Source organism: Macaca fascicularis, chromosome 1 (genome assembly GCF_037993035.2).
Source record: "Macaca fascicularis isolate 582-1 chromosome 1, T2T-MFA8v1.1".
In the NCBI taxonomy this organism is placed as follows: domain Eukaryota; kingdom Metazoa; phylum Chordata; class Mammalia; order Primates; family Cercopithecidae; genus Macaca; species Macaca fascicularis.
This window is the reverse complement of record NC_088375.1, coordinates 186,737,203-186,764,259: the sequence shown is the minus strand read 5'-3', so window position 1 is coordinate 186,764,259 and position 27,057 is coordinate 186,737,203. Positions and strand designations below refer to the sequence as shown.

Below are 27,057 nucleotides of genomic sequence, written 5' to 3'. Positions count from 1 at the left end.
GAGGGTGTCCACTAGGAGATGAGGGTGGACAGGTTGGCTGGGATCACACCACAAAGCAACTTAGGGAGTCAGGATAACAAATTTGAACTTTATTCAGAGAGCAATGGAGAGCCATGATGGGTCTTGGTCCATCTAACTGTAAAGCAAAAATAACAACCCTTGATTTTATTCTGCTGTGAAGGACAGCATTCTAGTGTATCCTCGGCTGCTATCTCACTGTGCAACCTCGGTCCCATCCTTCTCTATCCTCATGTCAACCCTCCCCCACTTTCCAGCTCCAGGCCCCTTCAATTATTGAGTAAGGCATTTGAACCAGATGATTGTTAAGATCTTCTAGCTCTGAGATGCTCTAATTCTAGGATATTCTATATGATTAATTAATTAATTAAATGACATTTACAAATTTTGTGCCAGGCATTTTAGAAGACCATGAGAATCCCAGTCTGCTGGAGAGGCAGATACACAAATCCATACCCATCCCACAAAGCAGAATGAGCTCAGAGCTGTCGGAGCACAGTGGAGCAAGTGATTCATTCTCCCTCAGGGATCTGGGGGCGGCTTCAGAGAGGAGGCAGCAGATGATCTGGGCCTTGAAGGATGCACTGGGGGACAAAGATAGGGCCTGCTTTGTTCAGGGAGAATGAGTCATTTGAGGCCTAGAGACAGGTGCCTAGATACTCCTGGGAGGTCCTGAATGGCAGAGGGGTGTGCTCTACCCTCTGTAGGGCATGGGAAAAATGTGGAGGACCTGGGGAAAGGAAGGTGGCTTGAGGAGGAGGGTGAGCTCGCTCGCTCTATCTAGGGGAGACTGGAGTGGAGTTTGTTTTATTGAATGAAGTCAAATTCATGTGCTGCATACAGTAAAGGGGTCATTTCAGAGCCCCATCCATAGGTCAGACTGTGAGACAGGTACCGAATACTTGATCTTTCTTGTTTTTACCCTGACAACAACTCTCCAAAGTAGGAATGAGAATTCAGCTTTCAATGGGAGGAAACAGGCTCGACAGTGAGGTACTGTGTCCCAGGTTACATGGTCAGAAGGCGGCAGAGCTAGGAGTGCACCCCCCGCCCCACCGCCCATAGGGTGCCCACCTCCAGAGCTGTGACCTTTTTACAGGCCGCTCTGGCTTCTTGGTACCTAGCCCTCCCTGGACTCTGAGCTGGATATTTTCCACTGGACCCAGCACCCATGTCCAAGAGCTTGGTCCAAGACATTTCCCGCGGGCCTCTGGTGATGCTGGGGTGTGGAGAGGAGTGAGTGCTGGAAGGGAGAGGAAGAGTGCCTTCCATCTCTCCTGTCATGGGACACCCTCCAAGAATGGGCACCCGGCTCCCCACTGCCCCGGGTGGGGATAAACTCTTGAACTCTCTGCAGAGATAAAAAGCACTATCTTCTCCCAGCCCTGAGTGTTAGCAGATGGGGCCGCTAGGGCCAACCTCCAGCTGCCTCCACCCACACTGTGAGGAAAAGCTGTCTGAGGAAGGCAGGAGGGGCTGGTCCCTCAGGCTCTGCCTCCATCTGGAGCTGTCCGAGCACAGCCATTCAGCACAGCCCCTGCCCAGCAGGGAGGACCCAGAGGTGCGTGTGCAAGGATCTGAGATGAGTGTTCACATCTTAGTTCTTCTACTTTTCTGAAATGGGCAGAAGATGGGCAAATCAGTTCTGTGAGCCTTAGCTTCTCATCAGTAAAAGGGAGCTGATCATTCCTTCAAGGTGCTAAGTGATGTTATTCTTATAAAAGTGCCTAAATTAGTGTCTGATGCATAGCACACCCTTTGCAAACAGATGATCTTCACCGTGTTGGGATGAAGTGAAGTCAGACTGCCCGGGTCCAAGTGCAGCTGCACCTCTAGCTGTGTGGCTTTGGGGAAGTTCACTTCAACTTGGTGCCTTGGTCTCCTCTTTTATAAAATGAGGGTTGTTGAGAGGGTGACGATGAGTTCGCATAAAGCACCTAGGATAGTGCCTGGCATGGTGGCAAACACTATGGAAGAATCAGTTATTTATTATCAGCATCAGTCTTTGGTCCACCTTCTGACTGCTGACCTGGGCACCCCAGCTTCTCTCTTCTCCTCCCTCCCTGCTCTAGGAAGCCCCAGTGTCTTTTGCTTTCTTTCTCTTCCCCTGGGTAAACTTTCTCTCTCACATTCATATCCCTCTTAGGTCTCAGGAGGAAGGATGCCCTGTGGATCCCGTAGCAGAATATGTGGAGGAATTTGAGGCTGATGGGGACACAGCCTTTCTGGCCTGGCTTAAATGAGACCATGAAGGCTGCCTCCTACTCCCTCTGTCCCATGCTGGAGAATGGAACATTCTATTCCTGATCCTGCAGACAAAATGTCATTATGGTGATTCATGGACTCAGAATTCCAGAAAGTCCAGGCTGAAAGGGGCCTCAGAGGGCATCCTGTCTACCCCATGGCCTTACCCTTGTCTCTCCACCCCCTGATAGAAGGCACTAGATCTCAATATAAGTCTCAGGGCAGCAAGACTGATCTAGCTTCCCCATTATTCCCCTTGGAATAATGCCAAAGGACCACTAGGTCTGAGTCTCACAGCTCCAGGCCTGGAAAGGAGCCTACTTGTCCCGTCACAGATCACAACTGGGCGGACCAGCTCTGAGCCTTTGCTATTTGAAGGGGTGTTTTGATAACCTCTTACCGCTCCTCCCCCACCCTGCAAAGCCCCACCTGATCACCCCACACTCTGGGCCTCCTCTTATCTCCTTACTCTAAGCTCCCCATCCATTACTGTCGGCTGGCAACACAAGTTTTATCTGAGTCTCTGTGGAATGGAATTGATTTCTGTGAATAATTGGAATAGCTGGCTAGTGACCCAGTATTGCTGCCACCAGGGTAGTTGGAGCTTCAAAGCTCTCATCCAACTCTTCCTCTCTCTCTCCATTCCCGTGGCTGTTGTCTGGTCCAAACCACGCTGACCTTCTGCTTGGATCATGATTACAGCTTCCTAACTGCTCATCCTGCCAGGCTCACCTGCCTCTTTCTGATTACCCTGCACCCCATCATCCACTCCAATCCATCCTCTACGTAGCAGCTACATTGATCTTTAAAAGCTCAAACCTTCCTAGACAGTAACGCCTTCCTACCTTGGCCTGCCATTTAGGAGTCTTTCTGATGGAGTTCCAGCTTAACTTTCCAGACTTACAGGTAAAGATTCACCTTCGTGTTCCCTAAGCATCAGTCAAAGGAGGCCTTTGCCCAAGCCACTCCCTCAGGTGTGTTCATTCATTCAGCCAACCACTGTTGAGCACCTACCTTGTCCAGGGCCTCCATGGGGCACTAAGAATACAGACAGGGATTAGGTGTAGACCTTGTCCTTAGACAGCATGTGGATTTGTGGGAGATGCAGATTCATAAACAGATAATACGTAATGATGTGAAATGGGTTTTTAGAGAAGTCTAGGGTTGGAGGGATTGGGGAGGGGGCTGTGAGAGCCCTAACCCAGCCTGGGTTTGGTGGTGAAGGTTTTCTGGAGGAGAGAGCATACAGTGAGGCCTCAAAGGATGAGAAAACTGGCCAGACAGGCAAAGGAACCTTATATGTTACATAGTACTGACCTCTTTAACCAGACCAATTCAAATGTTGCTTCTTCCAAGGATTCTTCCCAAATTGGCAAGACCTACACAGCCCTCCCTCCAGGGCTGGCTTCATGGGCATGCCCTGGAGGCATATGATGACCCTGCACTCGGTTTACTCCTTTGCTATTGTCTTGAAATTAGTAGTAATTTTTGAACAAGGGCCCCACATTTTCCTTTTTTCACCAGGCCCTCCAATTTTGCAGCTGGTCCTGTCTCCCTTAGGTCTTGTCACTTTTGACCTTGTATTACATTCGTCCACCCAAATGCTGTATCTTTTCCCTGGTGAACACCTGCAATTCCAAGTGGGTCTTACTCATTTCTGTCCTCAGGGTCCAGCACAAAGGCAGGCACCCAAGAGACATCTGTAATGATGTTGGTGAGTGCAATAAGACCCTGCTGAAACCCAGCCATTTAATCGAAGCTAGGGTAGCATCCCATGGGAAGGGGTGTGGTCCAGCCTGCACATGCTCCAGGAATTCAGGGGGGAAAAGATGGCTCCAGCTGGAGACTGCAGGAAGTGGTCCCCAAAGGACCCTCTCCTGCTCTCCTCTTGTCAAAGGGCCCTGTCAACAGTGCAAAGCCCTTTCCATGTGTAGTTTCAATTCTTCTAGCTGTGCAGGTCCCCTTCCCATCTCATTAGGCCCCTCCCCAGGCCTCTGGGTGTAGTGGCTAGAAGCTGGGAGGTAGGATGACAGCATCTTAATTTCCCTGCTAATTACAAGTGCTGGGAAGAGGGGTGCTAAATGCCAGATAATTACCGAGGAGGAGACACGTGCCAAAGTCCTGACTGCTCCCAGCCCCAGGAATTTTGCTTTAATGGTTTTCTTTTCTTCTTCCTTTATTAAAAAACGAGATAAAAAGAGTTAAGACCCTGGTCTTCTCTCTCCTTAGGCTTAGGAGGTTAAAAAAAAAAAAGCAATCTTTTTCTTAAACATTTTTCTACCCTCTCCTTATCAGGGACCTAGATTTAGATGCTAAGCACTAGGTTTGCCAAGAGAGTCTGAAGAGCAGCGACCTCATTTATGCCTGAGCTAGGCTGAGGGTGTGGAATGGGGTTGGGGCTGGCGGGAAGGGGAGCCCCAGCCCTCTGCTCTGCTCACTACCCCTAGACATACAAGCACACACACACACACACACATGCACACACACGCACACACCTCCACTTTTGAGAATGGGAAACTGAGCTGCCTGTATTGTTTAGGATTGCAGGGCATGAGGAGTCAGGGAGGGGTCCCCTCTGTCGGCTCTCATTCCCAAGGGCAGTGGGCAGAGGAGGGGGTAATGTCACCCAGTTGCTTGGCCTCACTCCCACACCCTGATGCCTGCCAGCTTCAGGCACAGCTTGAAAGGCTCCCAACAGGAAGCTATTAAGTTGATGAGCATTCTTGTGGTCCTGGATTGATACAGCGACGCTCTGTTTTGTAAAGCTGTTGTAATTTCCATAATAACATTTTCCTCTTCTTAAATAAACTTGGACTCTAGCCCGAAGAATGTGGCTGGCTTTGCCTGGGGAATTCAGGACCTGAGACGATGGAAGGAACACCTCCCTGGTAAGGTGGGAAGGGGAAGGGAGAGTCACAACTCCTCCAGCCCAAGGGCTGGGACTGCAACAGGCCAGTGGAGACTGGGTCCGGCAACAGTCTCAGAGGGCTCCATCACTTTGCGCTGGGCCCGGCCAGGGCTCCTGGATATATTCCTTTTATAGCACAGGGAGGCAGCCTAGTACAGTGGTTAAGATTATAGACTCCAGGTTTTGGTTATAGGACCACTATGTATTGCTTGTGTGATCTTAGGTAAGTTACTTAACCTCTCTGTGCCTCAGTTTCTTCACCTGAAAGGTACAGATAATAATAGTATGTAACATACACCGTGAAGATTAAATGAGGTAATATATGTAAAGTAGCTCATGCAAAGCATGTGCTTAACACGTCTTTAAAATAAATGTTCAGAGATGACCATGTCTCAGATAATTTTACAATTCTAAGTATTCCAGGTTCCAGAGTCAGGGAATAATAAGGTCTTAGCATTTTTGAATCACTGAACTATGAAAGTCTGAAGATTATGGAGTATGGAATCAAATAATAACTTTCAAAGTGGACTCTTAGGCTATGAAACAGAATGATATTCACATCTTGAGGCCTTAAAGTTCAGACTAGCTGTCCAGGGTCTGCTCTAAAATCTCTGTGATTGACAGCCCATTACCTCCTAAGGCTGCCCCTAGGAAGTTGTTGAATATGGAACCCAGTTTTGCCTCCTTTTGTCAGCCCCTGTTGGTCCTAGTTCTCTCTGGCCACCAGAACAGATCTGCTTCCTCCTCCCATGAGAAACGGGAGAAGTGGAGACAGCACCCAAAGCCTGCTCTTCTTTAAACTGTTTTCTCTCAACCAGGCTTTCCATCATGCCATTGCTGGGCTGCCTTGGCTTGGCCAAGCCCCATCTCCTACTGTCCCAGTGTGAATACCAGGTAAATATGCCTGTGGCAGGGCTTAGAGGGATTTCTGTCACCCTCCATATCTCTTAACCTGGTCCAGGACCAGGCTCTTCCTGGCAGGTTAGCTTCCCTGGAGCTCAACTCCTAGAGCCCATTTCAGCACATAGTTCCAGGAGTGAGCATGCATGTATATGCATGTGTGTGTGTGTGAGACTATGTATGAGTGCCTTTGAGTAGAAGATTGGAAAGGGAGTTTTGAGGCTGAATCTCAGACTTTAAGACTATCAAGACTACAGAGGGAAAAGTAAGGAAGTACAATGGCTGAAGTTCTCCCAGTGGAGACTGGCCCAGTCCTCACCATGAGGGTACCTGCTGAAGTGGTGAGATGGGCAGCAGGCTAGCAAGGCCTCTGTCTTATGTAGCCTCCAATGGGTCTGCAGAACATCTATAGTTTCCCATTATTGTTTCATAATTTCCCCATATTATTTCCTTTCAGAAGGAGGAAAGAGGCTGCAGATGGGACACCTATTCACCCCTAATGCAAGTGTGACTGTGAGTTGAAGGCATTTCTCCCAAATGTAGCTTGCTGGGCATCTGGTGGGCACTGGGAAGGATATATAAGGCTGTATGAGTGTGTCCTGCACAAAGGTGTCTGGTGACGGGCAAGTTAGGGCTGAGATCCAGCCAGAGCTCTGCTCATAAGACACACTCCTCTGGCCTGGGGTGGTGTCCAACCAGAGGAAGGGACACTTTTTTCTAATGCACACACAGGTGTCCCAAGGTCTAGCAGCAGACAAGAGGAGGTGGGTGGAGTGGGTGATAAAATAAGGGAAAATGCCAACCCAGGAATATAGGAGCTGGGAAGGGTGACTTTTATCTGGCCTTTTCCTGAAGGCTTGTATGCTTCAGGCCTCCCCGGGAAGACGGAGCACAGGACTGACTCAGACCCAGTGCCTTCGTGTAAGAGCTCTAGTCCAACACAGGAAACAGACACCCAACCAACCTTGAGGAAAAGCTGTGGGAGCTGGGGGTCAAGGGGTGATCTCCAGATGCTCCCCAGCTCCAGGTTGTGAAGGATCGGACATCAGGTAGGAGGGCTGGGGTGGGGTGGGAGGCCTAGGCAGCATGGTGACACTGGAGAGTAGAGAGTGATTCTCAGCTCCCATGCAGGGCTCAGGGTGAGGAAGGCCTTTAGCACCCATTTGATACACGAGTAAGTACTGAATGCAGGTACAAGGGTGCTGTGGGGGAACTGGAGAAAGGTGAAGCTGGGGAGGTGGGCAAGGCCTGGATCTGCAGGGTCCCCTGGGCTCTATGTGAAGACGCTCAAATGTTTCTCTTATTGGTGTTGGAGAGCGATTGAGTGACTGATGAGATCTGTTGGAACGATCATTCTGGCAAAGGTGTGGAGATGGCTCAGAGGGTTGAACTGGGAGCAGGGTGGCCTCAGCCACATGTGCTGCCATGGCTCTGAGCAGGGTGAGTAGGCCTGGGCAGAGTTTGGTGCAAAGCCCTCAGAAGGCTGAGGAAGGGAGGGCTGCATGGATGCAGAGGGACTGTGCGTGTTCCCCAAGCCTGGCTCTCACAGGTGTGCGGCTCCTTCTCTACCAGCAGCAGTGTTTCCTGCCTGGACCCTGAGCCTGACAGTCAGAAGCAGCATCTGGTATCTCTCCCAGGTTGGACATGAGCTTGGAATGCAGGGACCACCTGAGTCCAATCAGCAGCTCTGACCCCAATTTCAGGCAGGGGGTGACGTCACACCTCTTGGGTTCTGTGGAGGAGGAGCTGGAGGTGATGGGGTGAACATAGAACAGAGAGCAGACAGTAGGGCAAGGCAGTGGGGGGCACTGGGGTCTGAAGAATAAGAAAGCCTGGGAGAAGAGGATGCTGTTTGAGCCCAGCTCTGCCAGGTGACTGTCCAGGTCACCACTACCAATCCTGCCCGTGGAGAGAACTCATAGAATATCAACCCAAGAAAGGGGTACAAGAACCTCTGCAGCCCCTTCGTTTTTCTGATGGGGACCCTGATGCCCAGGGTTTCTAGCCTGCTTTGAAGAGGCATGTTTAGAAAAGGAGAGACTCTGACACCCATAGAGGGCTGTGGGGTGGGGGTGTACTGCAAGTGACTGGGGGTACGCAGTGCGCGCAGGAGACTGGGGCTAAAGCTGAATGATTGTTCTTTCCTCCGTATTTCCTGTGGCCTGGCATTCAAGACCCTTTCTGTTGAGTCCTCTCCTGTTTCTGTGTCTGCTTCTCTACCTTAAGCTCCTCCTCCCCACACCCCCTGGATCCCGGCTCCTCGTTCTTCTCCAAGCAACTCCCTCCCTCTTCTGCCTCCACCAGCTGCACATCCTGTGTCCCCGCGGCATCCTTTCCCATCTGCCCTCAGCTCAGGTGCCTCTGTCCTGGCTGGCCTCCCTTGCCCCGTTGCTGCCCTCTCTTCCTGCTTCAACTTCCAGCCTGAGCCAGGTCTCACCCTCTTCTTTTAGAAAACATTGTTTCACCTTGAATTGTCATCGTGTTTGAAGCCCAGCTCTGAAGAGTGGTGTAAATTTGGGTGTGGTCCTTAACCTCCTCATGACTCTATTTTCTCATTTCTAAAATAAGAATATGGGCCTCATAGACAGGGTGTCCATCTGTCATGGCTTGCCTGAGACGTCCCAGTTTCCGCCTGTTGTCTCTGTGTAATTATTAATAGTGCACCCTTTTACTCCCAGAAGTGTCTCAGTTTGTATGATAAATTATATGTTCACTCTACTCCTAAAGCTCTTATGAAGATCAAATTAGATGATACCATGAGATAATCCATGTAAAGTTTCTCAGCAGAGTGCCTGGCATAGAGTAAGTGCTCATTAAATCTTTGCTTTTGTTATTTCTCTCTCCAGCAGACTGAGCTTGTTGAGGGAGGGACTATGTCTGATTCAGTTACAATTACCAGATGAGAATGGCCAATTATGAGAGAATTCAGAGTACAATCAAGCCCAATAAATGCCACAGTGATGCTGAGGGTGATTTTGTCTCTCTTTCATGACTGAAAAGCATTACAGCAACTTTATTACCCACCTCCTCTTTGCACTGTGCTGTGGCCCAGGAGCACTGAGCAAGAGAGTCACATATCTTGTGTACCTACTGTGTGCAAAGCTTTCTTCTTTCTGTCATTGAGTCCTCACATTCAGCCAGAGAGGCAGGTCTGGTGCTAAGAACTTTATGGCCATTAAAGAGCAGTTCTTTTTAGGATTATAAGAAATAGGACTGGGAGTGGTGAGAGGTGAACCTGGGGAGTTTGCAGGGAGCACATGGCTCACGGCTTGTGAACCACAAGAAAGGAGCCTGTGCTGTTCTTCGAGGACAAAAGCCATGGAAAGGTCTTAATCCAGCAGTGACATGGCATAGTCAGATCTGTATTTCAGAAAGATCTTTGGGCCAAGTGTAGGGGCGCGTGCCTGTAATTCCATAATTTTGAGAGGCCGAGGCCAGGGGGATTGCTTGAGACCAGTAGTTTTGAGACCAGCCTGGGTAACACAGTGAGACTCCGTCTCTACAAAAATTTTAAAAATCAGCCAGGTGTGATGGCGTGTGCCTGTAGTCTCAGCTACTTGGAAGGCAGGGTGGGAGGATCACTTGAGCCCAGGAATTTCAGGCTTCAGTGAGCTATGCTTGTGCCACCACACCCCAGCCTGAGCAACACAGTGAGACCCCATCTCTAAAATAAAGAAAGAAAAATCTGGTGTGGGATGAACTGGAGAGGTGTGAGGCCAGATGGGAGATGACCATCATAGTAATCTAAATGGGAGATAATAGGGGTGAGGCAAGTGAGCCAGAGAATTGTTTAAGATATTGGCTCTCATAGAGCTTAGCACCACGCCTGGCACACATGTTGTTAATATTGATTAATAATATTCATTATGAAAACAATAGTAAGAAGAATACTTACGCCTATTTATTGAGTCTTATAACACGTGGTATAAAGTACTTTATCCACACTATTTTGTTTAATCTTTGTAACTATCCTATCAGGTAGATGCTTTACTATCCCTATTTTACAAATGAGGAAACTGAGGCCCAGATAAGTTAGGTGCTATGCCAAAGGATTCACACACAACTGGAGAGAAAGAAAGGCACAATTGTCCAACTCAGAGCTTATGCTCTAATGAAGTCACCACACCAGCCTTCTTGGAGGTATTTCTTGGGTAGTCCTGGACACTGAGGAGAGACCCAGCAGGAGAAGCCTGTGTCAGGCTGGCTTTGGAGGAGAGAAGGAAGGGGTAAATTTATTGTGTAATGGGGTCTCTGAGTGAGAAGAGCTCCTGTGGAATTTCCAGGGCAGTTTCTGTACCTGGAAGTTTCCTCCCACTGATACAAGCCAAAGCAGACCTAGGGGAGGGAGAAACAGGCAGGGGAGGGATCCGGCAACCTCCCCCCACCCCAACAGGTGTTGGTTCCCTGGTGCTTCTAGGATCATCTCTCTTCTGGTACCAGCTCCTTGCACAGGAGCCATCTTGTTTCCTCCAGAGACCACCATCTCTCTCCTAATTGGTGGAAAATTGGTTGCTAACTGTCAGGAAATTGCCGATTTTCCATCCATTACTGGGAGGACCAGGGCTGTGTAGCTGTGGGGGACTCTGGGTGGGAAGCAGACGTTGATTAGGCCTTGCAGTTAACGATTAGGTTCGTGGACCTCCTCAGGCAGTCCTCCCAGGCTGCTTATTAACTCCCTGTGAAGACCCATTGGGCAGGAGATATTGGTTAAATGGAACGCAGAGCCACAAAAGAGTTACTATTCATTAGGCCTTGGTTGTGGGGAGAGGGGAGACCGGGGAACAAACTGTGGCCTCAATCCAGGAATGTTAAACAGCCCCATAAGCTGGCAGAGAACTTTATAATTGTTTCTATTAAAATATATGTATTTATATAGGTGATTTGTTGGAGGAAAGAATTTCAGCATTCGGGTGAGATCCCTGCTATGATTTTACTGAGGATTAAGTTGTTAGGGACTAGATATTAATTAAGGCTGAGGGCCCCAATCCTTTCCTAATTAGCTCATGGAGTGTAATTTGCCTGCAAATGCTACTGTTACAATCACCTTGAATTTGTCTGGAGCTCTCCTCCAGCTGCATGGGGTGGGCTTTACCCCATTACGTGAGCAGAAGGGAGGGGAGGGGTCAGGAGACCTGGGCTCCACTCCCAGCCCCTGCTCCTGACTCACGAGGAAGGAGTCTTTTTCTGGCTTGTCGCCTACAACGAAGAAGTACTTAAGGGAAGGAATGGGATATGTCTGAGTAGCCCTTCTCAGCCGGGACACTCTGAGACCCACGGTGTTGGTGAACAGTCAACAGAGGACTGAGGATGAAAATACCTTAATGCCCATGCTCTTCTGAGTTCTCCACAACCTGAGATATCTAAAGGACTTGCCTAAGGGAAATCAGAGAGTTCTTCTATGGGGCTTTAACTTCAATTGTCCACAGGGCTCCTTTCTGAACAGCAGGAAATGAGGGCTTTTGTCAGTTTCTGTGACAGGTAGAACTGTGCACCCGGCAGTTCTCACCTGCTAGTAAACCCCAGGTGGGCTCCTCTGTCCTCTGACCAGCCCATCCCTATTTCCTGAAAACCATGTGGCCATCAATATTGGTTCATGCTCTACCTGCTCTAGAAATTCTTCTCTTCTGCTCACCACCTTTTCTGCCTAGCAAATTCCTACCCATCCGTTAGCACCTGATTCAAATGTCCCTTCTTTATTAATCCTTTCCAGATTGTCCCAGGCAGGGCTAGTTAGGCCCCTCCCTAACTCTGCTTTTCATGAATCCTCTATTTAAGCCTTTAGCTAACCTTGCTCTGCAAGACAACTGTTAATGCCTTGGTCTCGCCTATCAGACAATGAACTTCTTGAAGGCAGGGGCCTGACAGTGTCTAATTCAACTTGAAATCTGCACAGCCCAGAGCAGAGTAGGTGTCAACAATGGTTGAGCTTAGTTTATGTTTGGCTTGTACAGTGTCTTCAGGAAAGGGCTCCTGGTCCTTTGCCCCTGGTATGAAGAGGAAAACAGACTTTGAGAAAAGGTGGTGCCCTGGTCCTTGGGTGTTCTCTGGGGTTGTGAGGTCTGGATGCTGTTCTCAGCCCTGGCATAGGTGGTTAAGAGGGGGTCTGATATCCCCACCTTACCCTAGGCTTCTCAGTCTGGGGAAGGGGCGGGTTGAGAAGTCAAAGCCTGTATCTTTCTCTCTTTCTTTCTGAGATCCCTAACACAGACCTGGGCATACAAATGGGGTTTGGGAAGAGGAAATGAGGCTGCATTGCACTGTATCACTTGGCCATGATGCAACCCACAAAAAAGACTGAGAACAGTTGTTCAAACACAGGCCTATAGGCCAGTGAGCTTGCCTGCAGCTCCCTGGGCTGGAGACTGGGGATCAAAAGCAAGGGAGGTGCTGCTGACTGCGAATATAAACAGGTTCAAGAAGGGCTTAAAGAAATTCCTAGATGACAGATCCCTAGCAGGTAACAGGTCATTAATAACCATGAAAGATGAGGATGGTAATAATAATAATAATAATTAATAATAATACCTTCAAGGGAGCTTTTATACTTTTAAAAGCCTTTTTCCTGCCAGTATCTCATTAGATACTCACCACTGCTTTGGGGAGGGTGTAGATGCACAGAAAGGTGAAGGGACTTGCCTGAGGCCACACAGCTTGTTCAGGTTGTTCAGGGCAGAGCTGGTGTTAGATTCAAGGGGCGTTCCTGACTCCTTCCCCAGGATTTTCTTTGAGGGTGGGGTACACTATTGAAAGGAGATATTGGGTGTGTCCTGAGCCTAGAGCCTCATTCCTGTCCTCCTCTTCCCATTTCAGTGGCCCCAGTTCTGCATCATCATATGGCTCCCATAAACTCTTCATTCTAAAGTGTGCACAGTGGACAGCAGAAATCAGCATCCTAGCCCTGTAACTGATTTGCCGTGTGACACTGAGCAACAGTCTTCTGCTGTCTTCAGTTTTCCCATTTGTGCAAGGTGATGGTTGGGTATTCTGGGAAGTTAACCTTTCAGATCCACTGATTCCTCTTTGTAAAGTGGGATGGTGGAAGTACCTGTCATGAGACGTAATTGACACATGCATGTAACCAGCCTAGCAATGTGCCTGGCACAGAGTGAGCACTCAACATATATAAGTTTTGGGCAACGTCTGAGAGAGTAACCCCCAAGGTGAGACACTCCAGGTTGTTGCAGAACAGGCTGGGGAGAGAACTGTGTTGTCTTTGAGTGGTTGGTCTGCTGTTCCCCTGCTCAAGGGTTTTCAAGTTTCCTCTTTGCAATGGTTCCTTAAACATTTTTTTGGTGATCTGTATTATCTTACTAGAATCTGGAAGGGGCTATTGTGTAAGTGGAGTGAGGCTTTGGAAGTTTTGTGAGTTCACCAGATGCATCCCATCTTAACTGTGTGAGAACATTTTTTCTGAAGCTAGTTTATCTTATTCTATCCTCGCATTGTCCTGTAATTTGCTCTTGAGAGGAGCACTTGTTCTTTTTTTTTTTTTTTTTTTTTGAGACGGAGTCTCGCTGTGTCCCCCAGGCTGGAATACAGTGGCGCGATCTCGGCTCACTGCAAGCTTCGCCTCCCGGGTTCACGCCATTCTCCTGCCTCAGCCTCCTGAGTAGCTGGGACTACAGGCGCCCACTACCGCGCCCAGCTAATTTTTTGTATTTTTGAGAGAGACGGGGTTTCAGCGTGTTAGCTGGGATGTTCTCGATCTCCTGACCTTGTGATCCGCCCGCCTCGGCCTCCCAAAGTGCTGGGATTACAGGCGTGAGCCACCGCGCCCGGCCTGAGGAGCACTTGTTCTAAATGACAATCAAGGTCCCCCTTGGAGAGTGAAAGGGGCCAGTGCTGCCACCTACAGACAGAAAAGTGATTAGATTTATTTTGTAAAGAGCCTGGTTAAAGAGCAGCAGAAAAAGTGAGGAGAGCTTTCGTCATCAGCCCCAAAAGTCTCCCTCACCTTATTATCCTACTATTAAAAAAAATCTATCATCGTTTGCCACTTTTATCTTCAGACATCGCACCTTAACAGAAATCGCTGATTGCAAACCAGGATGCACATAGTGCCATTTCCATTGGCGTAGGGGCGGGGGGCGGGGTACCATTGGAGCCCTGAAATCACCATGGTACCTCGTATAAGATATGAGATGATTCTGTATCCATTTATTGATTGGTTCAGTACATATTGTATCATGTCTTTGGTACTGGATCAAAATTGTGAATATCTTTCCAGAATTTGCAAAACTTTGGCTTAACAGATCCCATTGGGATAGGATAATGTAAATGTAAGTACCAGGAATTGACCAAATGGGGAATTCTTACTCTTGAGGTTTAGTAAGCTCACAGAGTTTCCTCCAGAGTTTTCTTAGGCCAGTGTGCAGATGCAATCAGTCCAGTGTGGGGAGCCAGAAAGAGAGATCTGATCTCTGCAATTCGGGCTCATGGTGAATTTAAGATTTACTGCCAATTCTCCTTGGCCGCAGAGATTGTGAACAGGAAGTGAAACTTGCACCAGACAGCCTGGGGGTGCAGAGCTAGTATAGACTGAGGAAGGCAAACATGTGTAGATCATTCGCAGGGCAACCCATGCTAGAGCATCACTACAAATCCACTTATCAAATGTTTTCTCCATTCGTCAAAGGAAAAAACAGGAGCTCAGAGTGGGGAACTGCCCTGTGCAAGGCCCCCAGCAGATGGAGAATGGAGTCAGAATCCAGGCCTTTGACTCCTCACCACAGGCTTTCCAGGGAGACTGGCCTCCTAACTTTCCATTCCCTGTAGACAACCTGACCTTGCAGGTCCTTCTTTACTTCAGAGTTTATAGCTAATTCCCTTGAAGACCCACCTGAAGTAGCAGTCGTGGATACAGACACAGGACAAAGGTTTAGGAGCCCCCAGAGTTCTCTCAAACATTGTCTCTACTCAGATGCTCCTGATGCCTCCTGTTCACAGTAGGTGACCTTCTGGAATAGGACCTGGCTCCCTACCCAAAGCTCCCCTTCCCTGAGGGCTATGGAGATGAAGCTTAATCTTTAATGAACTGGTTTTCAGTTTAACTGTCCCTTGGCAATGATTAATACCCAGTGACCTAGTCTGACATCTAGTGAACCTGACCAGGCCTGATCCAGGAGAGTGTTGGTGGCCCCCAGGTCCAGGTGTGGGCTCCTATGCAGATGGATGAGGCTTGACAAGTGCTGGAATGGCCTCCTACCTAAGAATATCTTCTCTGTCCTGTGCCTGAAATTCTGTTATTTAGATGGTCATTCCTCAGAAGTAGGGTATCACAAATGTCCCTGGCAAGGGGAGCTAGTAACATAAGTTGTGTTTCAAATAGTTCCTTGAGCTGTCGTTTGACAGTTCTGGTGTCCAACAGCTCAGAAGAATTACAGGATTCATGACTTTTAATCCCAGGTTAGCAAGCTGATGAAATATCACTGGATCTGCAGTGAAATTAGACTGTAAGCTTCTTGTGGGCAAAGACAAGGGTCCGGAGATGTATGGGGAGAGAACACAGATTTGGAGCTGGAAAGGCCTTGTTGCAAAGTCCAGCTCTGAGAGTCACTAGCTGTGAAGACTTGGGCAAGCCTTCCTAAGCCTCAGTTTATTTGTCTACCAAATGGAGAAAATAATACCTCTCTCTAGACTCTGAGAATGAAATGAGAAAGTGTATGTTCAGTGTCTGGTTATTACAAAGGCACAGACTTAAGCCAGGCACAGATGCTGTTCCTTCCTTCGTCTTCTCTCCTCTTAAATTTGATTTAGCTGACCCTTTGTAGTGAGGAAGAGAAGATCCCTGGTTCATCTGGGGAGAAGAATTTTTCTTATGTGCTGTGGGATTTTTACAAGGATGGCCTCTCCCTGTGAGACTGGACAGTTAGCCAGATATCAAGGCTCCATGCTATCCTACCTGTTGAAGCATCTGGAACCATTGAGCAGGGCTGAGTCTGTCGCCCTCAGTATCTCCTTGACTCTTCTGATGATTATAAACATTGTGAACTGAGAAACTGCGTTGGTCAGAGTCTGTCACAGTCTCCTGCCTCTGTTTGGTGTCTTGATACCAGTCTGCATCAACCATGAGTCTGGCAGCATCTCCCTCCCTCTGCTGCCTGATGGATGCTCTCACACATTGGCACCTCTGGCATGGTGTGGAGATGTGGCATTTCAGTTCCCGGCCTAGGCCACTGCAGAGTTTGTATCCTTCATCTTGAGAGGCATGGCCAGGAGGGACACCAAATGGAAAGGTGCTATTCTTCCCTCTATGCTTCAGTGCCAGGTGGCACTGTCCCTGACTGCCTGAACATGCCATCCTTTTTCATATTCCTGTGTCTTCCTCTTCCTCTTCCCTCTGCCTGGAATGCCTTTCCTAGAAGCTCTGTCCAGAGAACAGCTCATCATTCAGCTCAGGGACATCTGATGGGAAAGGACAAGGGTTGGATGCGAGAGATGTGTGGGGAAAGAACACAGATTTGGAGCTGGAAAGACTTCAGTGCAAAGTCTGGCTCCAATAGTCACTACTTTCCACTGCTCTGTGTGTATCTATTTACCTGCCCATCCCTCTTACAGTCTGAAGGCTCCATGAGGAGTCCCCAAGTCTTGGTCTGGAGCTCAGTGCCCATGACTATGTTCCTGGGACCACTGGGATGAAGTCATGATGAAGAAAGGAAAGTAGCTTCTGTGACCTGCCTCATGAAGACAGATCGGGAGCCAGGGTTGGAGGTCAGGCAGGCTGAAGCAGGGGACCACAAAGCCCCCAGTGGAAGTCGTGGCCCCTTCTCTGTTTTGATTTTGCTTTTGTGGGCTTTTCACTTCAGAAGTTAATCTAGTTAATGCCAACAATGTCATTTAGGCAAGCCAGCAATTTCCTTTTGCCCTTTATTTAACAAGCCCTCACCCCACCCCAATCTCTATCATAAAGGCATGCAGGTGGGTAATTACAGAGGTGTAAAGTGAGGGTGCTGGGCCAGGGCCAGCTGAGCATTCTGGAGCATCTGCTGGGGAAGGTCCTGGGAAACTCCACAGCTCTGCTATTCAGTTTCAGGTAGGGACAAGGGGTCTTAGAGAGGGCGAGGCACTTATACAAGGCTACATAGCAAGTAGCAGGCAGAACCAGGACAGGATCCAGGTCCTTTACCCTTAGCTGAGGTCCTTTCCACTCCTTAGTGCCAGCACTGTCACCTTACATGTGTCCTGTGGAGCATCCCGCAGATGTGCCTGCTGTCTGTCCATCAGTCTGTCCATCTGTCAGCCCGTCTCTCCATCCATCCATCCATCCATCCCTCCATCCACTCATCCACTCATCCATCCATCCATCCACCCATGTATTCTATAGATACTTACTGAGGGCCTATGACATGCTAGGCATGGTGAATATACCAATGACCAAGACTGCCACAGCTCTGTCCTCACAGAGGTGATGATCTCAGGTCACAGTCTCACACTCAACCTGATGGAGGCACAATATGTGCACTGATGGTTTTAATAGAGAGTGGCAGGTGCTATGTCAGATGCAAGCATTATGTCTCTGTGGGAACACACACAACTTCTCATAGGAGAGAATATGGCAGTGTCATGAGTCTTGAAGGACAAATAGTAGTTTGCAAAACGTGGTGTGTGAGGGCAGGGAAAGTTTTTTAAAGAACCTGAGAGGATATTTATCCAAATGTTAACAGAGCTCACCCCTGGGGACTGGAATTTGCATGGAAGTGGCAGGGAGGAGGTGTAGGACAAATTTTACTTTCTATTTTCTACCTTTGGTACTGTTTGAATTAGAGTGTGTATATTAGCATTTTAATAAAAAGATTTCTATTTTGAAAACAATAGTATAGGGTATTTAGAGAATAAAAAATGTGACAAGTACAGACTGCTGGAAGGGAAAGGAGAATATAGGGTCAGCTGGGCTTTATCTAAGAAGACCCTGAAATGCTGGGCTGAGGAGTTTGGGCTTTAACCATGGCTATGAGGGTACAGGCCACATCCACAAAGCCTAGATATGTCTGCAGAGAGTAGATGCTCAATTAATCTATGCCTGATGTTGAATGAAAAAGGAAGGCCACATAATGTGGAGTCATCTAAGGTCAAAGAAGAGGAATGTAAAGGTGTGGTGCTTTGCCGCCATGTGTTGGTGGCGGTGGGGAACCCACTATGGGAAAATATGAATCTGCAGAAGTGGGTGGAGTGGTATGGAGAATTCTATAATGTGAAGAGAGAAAAGAATGCTGTGGCTTCTTCTTAGATCAGAGGAGTGTGGAATAGGTCAGATCCAGGGACCTTGGCATCAGTTGGCAACCATAGGACATACTTTTTTATAATAAGGAAATTCCCCACGCAGAGGCTTTTCCAGACTAGATAAAAGTTTCTGGTGTCCTTTGTGGCTAAAACCTGATCCAAGCAGGCTACTACCATCTTTTGCCTCCCAGATAGTGTCTTCTTCATTTCCTCAAAGGCATCTTCAACACAGCAGAGGAGGGGACATCCTAAAAAGCAGTTCTGACCCTGCTGCCTTCTTGCTTGAATCCTTCAGGGTAAATTCCATCCCCTTGCCCCAGCTTAGGAGGCTTCAGTGTCCTGTCCCTTGCGTATTTCTCCAGCCTCATCTCCCATGCTTTCTTACTCAAACCCTACTCTGCAGCCAAAAGTGCGCTATACTATTAAATGTATTTACTATTAAATATGCCAAATATACTTACCTCACTGTTTGCATACCTATCTCTTCCCTGCCACACCACCCATCTCCCCCTCCTCCCTGATTGTAAGCTTCTTGATGCCAGGGACTATTTTTTGCTATTCCCAGCACTTTGCACAGCAGCTAGAGCATACTGGGTGTTCAGTATTTGTTGAAACAGTGTGTGAACAAATAAAGGGTCCTTCTGCAATGGTTTCTCTTGTGAAATAAAATATCTTATCACACTTCTACCTTCTCTTTCCTCAAGATGCCAAGAGGGTCTAACATCCCTGAAAGAGATAGCGTCTTGCCCTGGAAAGATGCCAGAAAGGGAAGCAGGAGACCTGAGTTCTGATCTGGATCCCTCTGCCGTTGGGCAATCCCCTGCCCTCCTCTGGACCTCAGTTTCCCCATATCTACAGTGAGGATAATAATCCTAGTGCTATTTCCCCATAGAAATGTTGTGAAGCTTAAAGGTGAGACCAAAATCACTCATTGGACAGACTCCAGGCAGAGTGGGAGTGTTGGCTGGGTAGATGTGGTTGTCTGCTAAGTGGCCGTACTGAGGCTTTGGCGGCTCTACTCCCAAGCACCAATGGGGTCTTTCTCAGAGACTTGCTCCCTCTTCTTCCAGCTCACTCATACTGTGGGGCTCAGAGAATGTTAATTATTAGGCCCCAGCCCACCTGGAGGGCTTAAGATGAAAGCAAGCTCAGAGTGTAAAGTCTAATCGATGCCCCACACTTGGCGTCAGGGCCTCGGCTCAGTCTGCCTGGAGATGGATCATTAATCTGGACACTCTGACCTGGAACACTGGGCCCAGGAAGTCCTGAAACATTCCTGACCACCCACGGCTCAGTCTGTCAGCCCCATGAGGCAGCCAGTCCTGCCACTGACTTGTAGAATTTTACCATCCCAAAGTTAGATCAGACTCAAAGAGCAGCTGGTCTAGACTCCAGCCCAGGGCAGAAGTCCAGGCTCTGTTTGTACACTCGCCACTGTCCAAGAGCTCATTATCTGGAGATGTGTACTTGAGGAGTGGTGCTGGACTTAGAGTGGACAGATGCATGTGACTTGAAGCCCTACCTTCCCCTTTTGTAAAAGTGGGATGAGGTTATTGACTTCACAGGATTGATGTTAGAAATAAATTAATTTTCTTGAAAGTGTTTTATTTCAAGATTTATAAGAATGATATTCACATGTGAGTTGCTATTATCATTCTTGACATTATAAGTTCCTATCCCTGGGATATATTAATTTCTTCATCCCCAGAGTCATCTTGTACAAGGTGTCGCTTCTCTAGTTGAACACTTTATGATCCCCGGGGTGTTAAATTTAAAGTAAGGACTCCCTTGCCTTGCACCCAAAGTCCTTCTCTTCCTCATCAACTGAATCTCTTGCTTCTCCCCACCCATCAAATGCCCCCTGAGACACAGCAAACTGATCTTTTATATCTGTTAGCTTGGTGCATTGGAGCTCCCGTCCCCTTTTCTCTGAGAGAAACTTGCTTCAAATGTTCTGTCTTCTGAAAAGCCTTTCGAGTTCCGTATCAAAAACCTCTGGTGAAGTTATTTGTTGCTTTCCCTGGCTTCTCATGACATGTTGTAGCTCTTACTACTATGGTACCAGAGTATAGTATTTAGGTTTTAGCTATTTTTCTTCTTGAATGAATAAATAATATTAAAATGCAACTTTCCTGGGAGACTGGCATTTTAATTATGGTCATTGGTTCCTTGACATGATTTTTTTTTTTTTTTTTTTTTTTTTCCGAGACGGAGTCTCGCTCTGTCACCCAGGCTGGAGTGCAGTGGCCGGATCTCAGCTCACTGCAAGCTCCGCCTCCCGGGTTCACGCCATTCTCCTGCCTCAGCCTCCCGAGTAGCTGGGACTACAGGTGCCTGCCACCTCGCCCGGCTAAGTTTTTTTTGTATTTTTAGTAGAGATGGGGTTTCACTGTGTTAGCCAGGATGGTCTCGATCTCCTGACCTTGTGATCCGCCCGTCTCGGCCTCCCAAAGTGCTGGGATTACAGGCTTGAGCCACCGCACCCGGCCCCGACATGATTTTTTTTAAACAGCCGAGTACCTGGGCTCTGGAAAAAATAAGTCTAGAATCTAAGAGATCTGGGTATGAATCTATACTCAATCACTTCAAAGCCGTGTGATCTTGGATGTCATTTTATCCCTCTCAGTCTGTTTCCTTGTTTGAACAAAGAGGAATTTAACAAAGCCTACTTCTTAGGGTTCTTGTGAGGATTATAAGAGGTATCTACACTGAATAGTAGAATGTCTCGTCCTGAGGCTCAGGACTATCAGTCATGCTATCTGGGTCTCAGCTCTGCCTCTCTGGCTCTCTGTAAGATAACATGATCCGACTATCTCTTCAAGATAACATTTCTCAAGTGATCCTTGGTCACAGAGCTCTACCATACAGGGCATGGCCTTCTGGGGGAGGCCATTCCTGGCCTGCATCACACAGCTTCATTCTTACTGATTTCTTAGGTGGTCTGGTTTCTAAAGGCCCTTTGCCTCTGATCTCTCATGATGCCATAATTTTGTGAGTGAGGCAAGTAACTAGAAAGAATTGTGATGAGGGGACAAGGAATGAGAGACTGGCTTGGTCATGTCCTAGGCCATGGTTTGAGGATCCCAGGCACCTGGGGAAGTAGAGAGGACAGAGCTTTGTCTGTCTTTGTGTATTGCCTTACTCATGTCTTGCACGATGTCTAGCAAATAATAGGCATTAAGTGCTGAATGGAGACAAGGAGAGTCCACAGGAATAGTTCTTCAGACTAGATAAACTGAGAAGATACCCAAGCCCAACCAGGCCTGTCCTGATGACTGTCTTGGGAAAAGACCCATTGAATTCATTCACTCAGCCTAGAAGACTCAAATTCCAACCTCAGTGGCCACTATAGCAGATCACATTTTCACATTGGGATACAGAGACTTCCTAGAGAGGTGCAGGTCCGAGGAGAGAGAAGGGCCAGAAGAGTTTCCTGCTCAGGGAAACTGAGGTAGGCAGTAAGTCCTGAGATGACACTGAGCATCTCAGAGGGGGCATCAGGAGCATCTGAGTAGAGACAATGATTGAGAGAACTCTGGGGGCTCCCGAACCTTTGTCCTGTGTCTGTATCCACGATTGCTACTTCAGGTGGGTCTTCAAGGGAATTAGCCATAAACTCTGAAGTGGAGAAGGACCTGCAAGATCAGGTTGTCTACAAGGAATGGAGAGTTGGGAGGCCAGAACTGCTCCCAGAAAGGAGCCCAGGATGATCATTGATGAGGACAGAATTCCAGAACCGAGGAGGGCAGCAGGCAGAGATCCTGGGGTTTACAAGAAAGAAGAAACATGAAGAGCATTGGGGAATAAAATGAGCCTTGTGGGCCACCCTCATCACTGACATTGTAAGCTCATAGAGAACAGGACCAGGGCTCCCTGTGGTTTAGAGGACAAAACATGGGGACACTCCGCCACCAGCATGGGCTCCGCATTGTGCTTTGCAATTAGTGGATGCATGAGAAACATTCCTTGAACTCAATTTCCTCTCTTCCATTTTACCCCTTTATTTTAAGCTCAGATCTTCCTCCTCCAGATGGAGTTCTCCCATCTGGTTACAGAAACTGGAACAGTGAATAGAGAAATCCTAGGATGTTGGAATTTTAAGAACGTTCCACAACGCCAAGAAAAATACGTCTGTGATGAACCAATGGCATCATGATGGCAGATCTGGAAAATACATTTGACTCTGTCTAAGTCACAATCTCATAGGATCACAGAGACCTTGAGTTCATCCAGTCTACTCGATGGAGGAGCTGAGGCCCTGGGAGGGGCAGAACTATTTGGTAGCAGAGACAAGTCTGGAACCAAGGACTGGCTGCTCACCCTGCTCTGATCGGATGCCAGGCCTTGGCTGTCGGGCTCTTCTAAGAGCTGTCTGACATGTGTAGCTTTACCTTATCAGGAGGAAGGAAAGATGACAGGGGGCAGTCATTCCTGGCCAAGCATCCATCAAGACCCACATAAATATTTTCCCAGTGTCTGCATGGCCGGCATCTAGTTGGCTAGGTTCCAGGTGACAGTAAATAATTCGGATGACTGGTTGCTTCCTGGCCACTTTCTTGGGTGTGTTTTCTGACAATTATGTTTTCTTGGAATGAACGTTGATGAGACCTTGATGAGGGCAGTATGCCAAGCCCTTCCTGGACTTTCTGATGGCATTTCTGGTCAGGAAAAAAGTACCCATGGGGACTTGATGTGTCAGCGTGCTTGGGGTAGAAGATTACTTTCACTCAGTCTGAAAGGCCTTTCAAGTGGGGCCAGGAATTAGTTTCAGGAATTAGGGTGGGGTGAGGTTAGAGACTCCGGGACCAAAAAGTCAGAAGAAATAAACTCAACTGAGGTAAAATGGGTAAGTTTGACCAAAGGCATGTTGGGGTCTTGGCAGAGAAGTTGGTAGGGGAAGACAAAGGTAGTATTGGAGCTGGCATAGCCTCAGGCTATCAGAGTGACCAGTTTTGGAGATCAAAGTTCAGGAGGGGGTGTGGTATTTAGGCCCTATCCATTCTGATGCCTCATCCAGGGCCTCTGACTAGGGCTGGCAGTGGGTATCTCAGGGACATACATGGCAGTCTTGGAAGACAAGTTCTCCACGTCCTGTCTGGTTTATATTAGGATGCCAGTCAGCGATTTGAGGAAACGGGAATGGAGTAGAAAGCAGGAAACATCTGAAAGAGTGGCAGGGCTGGAGAGTCTCAGTGCAGTTGAACCTGAGACAGGCCTTAGGAAAATCAGACAAATTCTAGATCTCAGCCTCCAGTGGGAGGTGCTCATTATCTTCTCTGCATTAGACAGGGTGGGCTCAGGATCTGAGGAAGCAGGTCTGAGTGTGCGACATGAAAGCCTTTAGTGCCTATACTTGCTCAGGGTGAGGGAACCAGGCTGGCACTGATGCAAAGACCAAGGCTTCTGTCACTGAAGGAAAAGCACACTGTGTCTGTGAGTGGATGAGGACGTAGAATCCCAGATGGCGGGAGCTGGAAGGACCCATACCCACAAGGTCTTGCCTGAGCCTCACAATGAAATTATTGGGACCCTGTGTCCTGTATGTCTTGATTTCCAGCCTCCAACCCTGTATGGTTGCTCTTGGGACCCAGTAGAGACCACAGTTCCTCTACCTCTGAGAAAGGCAGGCAATGGGATTTAGGAGGCCCAATCTGACTTCCTGTATGTGGTTTTTGATGATTAGGAATAGGACTCTTTAATCTGCAGCATGGATTATCACCCAGGCATTTGATAAAACTGTTTTGAATCAGCCCATAATCTAAGACTGTACATTCTGTAGGGTTGGGAATTCCTAAATTCACTTCTTCCTAAACTACAGCATGTACATGTGTCCTGATTTTGAAAGGAAATGCAAAATTGTTGAGAATGATGGGCATTGGAATCAGATGACTTGGGTTCAGGTACAGGTTGAACCAACTGTGTACTCTTGGTCATACCCCTGAATCTCATTTTCTTCACTGGAAAAATGGAGAAAAGGTCATTGGAAGGCTGACATGAAGTAGCATTCCTAAAGTGCCAAGTACAGTTCCTGGCACAAAGTAGATGCTTAATAAGTGATTGCTGACTTATTCAATATTTTGTTAAGCAAATAAGACCTGGGTTCTTATTTTAGATCCACCAAAATCAGACTGTGTGTCTTTGGGCAGCTGCCTCTCACTCTGAGCCACAATTGTCTTCAGTGACATGAGGAAAATAATGGCCACCTCACAAGACTATTGAGAAGTTTTAATGAGATGCTTGTAAAATCTCCCAGGCTCCTCCTGGTTTTCAGGTTTAGGGGAAACTGCCTTATTGTGTAAACGATTGCAATGTATGAGCTCACTTTCCACATCCTAATGGATATAAAAGCCTCTGATTCTAGGCTCAAAGCATTCCCCTGTCCATCTCATCCTTTATTCCCCTCTCCCTAATTCAGGTGTCGTACCCTCTCACCTGGACGGCTCCACCTGCTCTCTCACAATCTCTCCCCTGCAGTGTCTCTTGCTCCAGCTGATTTTCTCCACAGCAGAAGGGCACCTAGAAGGCAGAAGCCTGACCACTGTGCCTTCCTGCTCAAATCCTCCTGGCATGGCATTCAGGGTTCTCCATATTCGAGCCAGGCGAACCTTTCCATTTCATCTCCCAGATTCTTCCTTGCAGATGCACAGTTTACATTCGCATTTACACACATCCCCATTAGGAAAAGATGCCTGGGCTCAAAAGCTGTGGGTGTACATTCTGGCCCTTGTTTGGCCATTGGGTCACCTTATACACACTGTTTCCTTTCTCTGGTTCCTTATCTGGAATGTTAAGGATTGAACTAGATGATATCTCAGTCTGCTATGGTTTGAATGTTTGTGTTCCCTCCAAAATCCATGTTGAAACAGAATCCCCGATGCAACAGTACTAAGAGGTGTGGCCTATGGGAGGCGATTAAGTCATGAGGGTTCTACTCTTATGAATGGGATTTTCCCCCTTATGAAAGAGCTGAGGTTAAAGGGAGCACTGTCTCGCCTTCTGCCTTCCACCTTGTGAAGATGCAGTGTTCCTTCCCTCCGGAAGACACAGCAACAAGGCATCATCTCAGAGGCAGAGAGCAACCCTTACCAGAGACCAATGGCAGTGCTTTGATCTAGGACTCCCCAGACTCCAGAACTATATAATAAATAAATTTCTGTTCTCTGATACTTTGTTATAGCAGCACAAATGAACTAAGACAGGGTCTTTCAGCTCTAAGGTATTTTAACAAAGTTTGATGCCCTATAGAGTGACCAGGGATTGTTTCTCTTTTTTTCTCTCACCACACATAGGTACAAATACACGGATTCTCAAACACTCACATGCAAATTCTTATGCAAGTACATACTTCCTAATACATAAGGACATGTGTTTTCACACATATATTCTCACATATGCACTTGATACTCCATACACTTAAGAACTCATGTTTTCTTGTAAACACTCTTATAAACACTCTTACATACATGCAAATGCTAGTCTGTCTTGTTCTCCACTGAATCTCCAGCATCTAGAGAGCAGAGTAAATCCTCAAAACTCATTTGTGGAATGAATGAATGACCCTCCCTGCCCACCATATTGACACAGGCATTCACACACACCACTTTTGTGTATACAAGCAATAAGATGTGCACACTCAAAGGTGTGAGTGCATGCTGACATACGTTAAATGTGCCCAGCACAATCACTTCCACCCACAGATTCACATTTTATATCTCCTCCTAGGAGCTGAGCTAAGGGAGACCCTTTTCTCAGTCATGCTGAAAGTTTCCTTGTTGTCAAATTTGACTCCAGGAACATCCAAGGACCTCGCTTCAGATGTCAGAGATAACACCACAGACTTCTATTTGGACAGTGCTTTGTAAAAGTCAAATCACTTTATCAGATGATTTCCCACTTGATCCTCTCAGCAGACCTGAGGGAGGCCTTTGAGCTGGGGTTATCCTCTCCATGTTACAGACAGGGTAACAGAGACCTGGACAGATTAGGTCATTTGTCCAAGGTCAGAAAGCCGGCTAGTAAGTGAATCACCCAACCAGAACCTACCCCGCCTGCTCCCCACCCCCACTTCCCCTGTCTAAGGCTCTCCCAGTGACTGGTTTAAGAGGATTATTTATTCTTCAGTTGTTTTCGGCTCCTAATTTCTTTCTTTCTTTATCCTTTTTTTATCCCCTGTTTCCGCCTGCAGAGTAGAGTTTCAGTAGGGAGTAAGGGAGGCCAAGTTCACCATCAGAAGAAAAATCTAAAAGTAACTTTTCCTTGCAAACCTCAGCCAAAATTCCTGCCAAATAAAATGAGAACTTACCACACTCGCACGCGCCCACCTTCACAAAGAACCAACTCAACTTGCAAAAGGAACAAAGTTAATAAAGTTAATATCTACTTCAGAGAACAGAGTAAGGCCCTTCTGGCCGTGTAATTTGCCAACTAATTAAAAGTTATTCAGCTTTATAATTTTAAAAATTTGCATCACTTTTAGTTGCTTGGAAGGAATTGGTAATGTGCAAACCTATTCTGGTCATTTTGGCTTTGGGTGAGCATGTGGGCCAATCTGCAGTGTTTCTTTTCCACAAAGACGACACTGTGGGAAGGCTGGGGGCTCCCTTTGGGGCTTTGAGGACCCACGTATAGCCTTGCTGGCACCACTCCTTCCTGGCTCCAGCAGCTCTCAGGAGAGATGGTAAGTCAGTGTAACAAGATCACTGGCTTTGGAGTCAGGCTGACTGGTTTGAATCCCAGCTTTACCCTTAATGACCATATGACCATGGACA

General features: G+C 47.6%; 1 protein-coding gene and 1 long non-coding RNA gene across 8 annotated transcripts in view; one reads left to right on the top strand and one right to left on the bottom strand.

Annotated features, from left to right (window-relative positions):
• Positions 1–27,057, top strand: part of LOC102116697 (selection and upkeep of intraepithelial T-cells protein 1-like) — a 221,976-nt gene that overhangs the window by 50,278 nt on the left and 144,641 nt on the right. The window lies entirely within an intron of this gene.
• Positions 72–26,622, bottom strand: LOC135968783 (uncharacterized). The gene is made up of 3 exons (XR_010583751.2): positions 26,592–26,622; positions 4,359–4,436; positions 72–1,985 (listed from the first exon to the last, which is right to left on the bottom strand). It is a non-coding gene; the product is annotated as an uncharacterized lncRNA (long non-coding RNA).